The sequence below is a fragment of the Sphaeroforma arctica genome (assembly GCF_001186125.1).
Source record: "Sphaeroforma arctica JP610 unplaced genomic scaffold supercont1.1260, whole genome shotgun sequence".
Lineage (NCBI taxonomy): Eukaryota > Ichthyosporea > Ichthyophonida > Sphaeroforma > Sphaeroforma arctica.
Genome location: NW_014039298.1, coordinates 1 through 4,387, shown reverse-complemented (window position 1 = coordinate 4,387; position 4,387 = coordinate 1). Strand labels below are relative to the sequence as shown.

Sequence of the window (4,387 nt, the reverse complement as noted above, 5' to 3'; positions counted from 1 at the left end):
TATTATGTAACATTACTATGACACGTTTTTTTGTCAACGAACAGGTAACACTATACTTGTACAAAATTTCAATTATACGGAAAGATAGTGGCGGAATACTGGTTCTCAGTGATTGAATACTGTGTCACAAATGAAAGTGACAACATATCGCCAGAATATGTTTTTGGGGAAGAACATAGTGGCAACAGAATGTCTCTTTCTTGTTTATTTCTGGTTCGCTGCAAAAAAATCAAGAATGTTGTATACTATCAGCCTTTTCCATGAAACTTCTGAATAGTTTCTGCAATACCCTTGAAAGTGGCGGCAGGGCGTCAGAGTCACGTATCCCTTACGCATAGTTTTAGTTAATGTTTTCCGTATGATTTGAAAAAAGCATATATATATATATATTTATATTTATATATATAGATATATATATAGATATATATATAGATATATATATATATATATATATAGATATATATATATATATACTAAACCTGTACATTATTACACGGCCACCCACTCCAGGTAAACAACGGAGCGATCTCGGTGATCTGCGAGAGCATTTGGGTCAAGATAAGCGATGGTGAGGTCAGCCTGGACACCATGGGCGGAGACACACCGGGGTACACATACGACGATAGCATGCAAATGGCGGAGGAAGCCGTCGACACTCTTCGATTATTGGCTATTGCCACACTACAGGAAGGCATGTACGGCTCGTACGACGCCATTGTGGCTGAGATGGGTCGGCGGGAACTGATCTGTCGAGAACACAGCATGGTGGAACAGGTATGTATTTGTGTGTATACAAGAGTGTGCGTGTTCTTCCTTGCGTGTTATTCCTGGCTATTTGTCCATTACCGCACTAGGCGATCATGTATAGCTCGTTCGACGCTATCGTGGCTGAGATCGGGCTGCGTGAACTATCGCGTCACGTCGAGAACACGGCATGGTGGAACAGACTACTACGTTCAATAGGTTAGACAGAATCCCACACCAAATATCTAGTAATCACCGACACGTGACATGACCTTATCGCGTCATATCACCTTTTGTGGCTACTGCTATGCCTATCGCATATACCTGTCCCACTAACCCAACCCCAATATTTTGTGCGTCAGATCATAGTACTGGAGGCGACAACGTATTATAGAGGTATCATACACCGCCTAATAGCTTCAGACGAAGCACACTTTCATACTCTTTACCTGCCTTTAACACTCGGTACTGGAACCTACGGCTGTTGATACTACCTACAAGCCCAGAATCTGTTTTTGTGGGCCAGAGCATAATATTTGAGGCGATAACGTACTACAAATGTATCAAACAGCGCTCTGCAGAAATTCACACTCTTACAAATAGTCAGAAATTCACATCATAGTACTATCTCTGTCCACTGCAACTTGAAACCGATGTCATTGCTCTACCTACCACTTAAACCTGACCTACAGGCCCAGAATCTCGTACTTGTGCGCCAAAGTATAGTGTTGGAAGCGATAACGTACTACAAAAGTATTATGCAGAGCTCAATGGCTTCAAATGAAGGCCTCTTGCATGTCATACGCACGGCCTTCGAAGTGACGGTGTGGATATCGGACACCAAGCCGCTGGAGATACCTGCCGACTCGACTAAGAGTGATCGAGGTGAGTTGTAAGAGATGGATGTGTCTGTTATTTCAAAGTAACAGAAGCAACAATACATACTCAAGCCAATTGAACAACAGTTATCGGTGTGGGCTACGAGTGTTTATTTATTGTAAGTGTATATGTGGATAACCGCTGGCGAACAGCACTGTCGCGGAGGGGATGTGTCGCAAATGCGATGCAATCTGTCTGCACAATCACAGTATCACTTGATATCAATTGTACACATGCCCATTCTATATTGTACTTTTTATTCTATACATACAAATGTGTACCTTCATTGTTGATACAGTATTGTGGCGATGAGACGAGTAGCAAAAGCGCTACAATCTTATATGCACAATGCCATTCATACACCACATAGTATCACTTGGTATACGGACGCATCCGTACACGGTATCAATTGTACGCATATCCCTGCACCTCATCGTTTACTGTCTGTTCTATACTAACAAGTATATGGCTTCATTGTTGACAGTGCTATCGCGACGAGACGAGTCGGAAATGCGCTACAAACGTATCTGCCAAAACGTTCACTTTGTGTTCTCGGAAGCCGTCGATGTTGCACTGTCGCTAACAAACGTGCATAATTTGTCCAAGAAAATTAAGGTAAGTTCCTGAATGAAAACAAATACCTAAGTGTATATGTCTATGTATATTTTTTATATAGAAGTAAATATCAGTATAGTTGTCTATACACAATTGCGCGGTGTTATATTGTCGTTAAGTATCATGCGTAGCCTGTCCCAAGAATATCAAAGTATGCCCTCACAACGTAGGCAGTATAGATACTTGTATTAGTATATTTCTATGTCTGTTAGTATTTCTATTTATTGACATAGTTCTATATATACACAGTTACATCGCTTAGCAATCTGCCCTGTCCCAGCCAGTCAGGGAGTATAACTTTCTAGGCTTCACATGCGAGCAGGGTATGAAGACATATGGTCAGTGAATGCATGAATAAATATGTATTCTCAAATAGGGATTGTCTGTCACTGTTTTACCAAGAGTGCCAAGTTATGGTCGCATATAGATGGTCTGCGTGTGTATGTGTGCGGGTGCTACAAAAAAATGTGATAACTCTGATATGTACATATATGTATACATCTGAAGTTGGTGGATGCGTGTACATCTGTAGCTTCCAAGTACGTCTCACAACATTCATGTCGTTAATTTCTTGACAGGTCGCAAATACATAAATTATACCCTCTTAGCGCCGTGGCCTTGCTGTATATATTAGTTTTGAAACGTAGGTCATCAACTACGCATTTTACCAAACATTCACCATCCGAAAGTAGTATCGTACGCAAGCCTGGCTATTTACGAATATATCCTCACACTTTACACAGCAAACCGCCTACGATCTCATAGGGCAGATGATCGCCTCTCAGCTGTCGCCCATGAGTGACTTTGCTACGCGCGAGTATGCGCTGGTGGTCATCAGCGAGAGCGTCACGGGACGTCTGCGCGATGTTCTGCGTACCACCGGAGAGGTGAACAGCTGTATCGTGTACCATGTACAGGACTTCCTGCACACCCACGCACGCCTACATAGCGCCGATACACACAAGCGAGGTGTGCCGTTGGACTCGAGTGGCGGCCTGAGGCAGAGCACTGGGGAGGATCATGGGAGGAGTGGGGGCATGGGTGCGAATATGCGGATGAACACAGAGACTGTGTCCGATTGGGATTGGAACGCCTCTATTGGCAGTGGCAGTGCCTCCGCCAACAAGTACTATGACCCCAGAGAGTGTGACGAGGAGGTGGAGCACGAACAGCCAGCTGAATTCGATCAGATATTCGCACAGACACGTACAGGCACACAGGCACAGGCACGGACTCGGATACAGTTACAGCCACCTGTGCAGAACGAGAGAGAGTGTCGCCTGTGCAAGCTCGGCACTGATGTCCTGTATAGTCTACTATCTAGGTATGATTTGAGTATTCGTATTTTGTGGTTCATTCTTCTTCGCCCTTGTGGCAACCCTTGCCACATTAATATACCCGCCTACTGATGCATATGTATACTTGTCAAGGGGATAAACATATTATTTTGTACATAAACTTGACAATGTGACATCGCCGTCGTCGATGGTGTAACCAACTATATCCAAGATCAGAATATATAGTCGTCCCACGTGTATATGCCCGTATTATATAGCACGATCAATCTAGTATGCAAACGTATCAAATACAAAATCGGACATTCAAAGATCTTAACCTTCCCTTCCATCTACGGTAAACGTATCAATTAGACACATAAACTATTGAACACTCGAAAGCCTAACTGTGTTCTACCGTCTACATGCAACAGTGACATAGCCGTCCCTGATGGTGTGATCGATTATGTTCAAAGTACCAATATGGAGGCGGTGAGATCGCCTGCTTCCACAAATGCCGCCAAAATATCCAAAATGTTTTCGGGATTTTTCAGCAGCTCGGAAAACAGTGGGTCTAATGAACGAGTCGTGGGAGGACGGTATGTTTTATTTAGGAATGTGTACATATATTCTGGATTTGCATGTTCGTTTTTCGAGAGGTTTTCTGCAAAATAGTTGGATATTTGGGTGAGAGTATTTTTCCTTCATTGATTGCCTGTTGCATTGTTTTTTCAAATTAAGATTATCAGAGCTCCTTGTATATTACTAGCATTATATATATATGTATATTTATATATATATATAATATACATACATATATATATATATATATATATACGTGTGTGTGTATATATATATGTATTATATTATATATT

General features: G+C 42.1%; 1 pseudogene across 1 annotated transcript; it reads left to right on the top strand.

Moving 5' to 3' along the window:
• Nucleotides 1-588: 588 nt before the first annotated feature.
• SARC_10460 (hypothetical protein) lies at nt 589-3,562 on the top strand (annotated as a pseudogene; the record flags this gene model as incomplete). The annotated part of the gene is made up of 4 exons: nt 589-774; nt 1,437-1,629; nt 2,108-2,238; nt 2,982-3,562.
• Nucleotides 3,563-4,387: the final 825 nt, after the last annotated feature.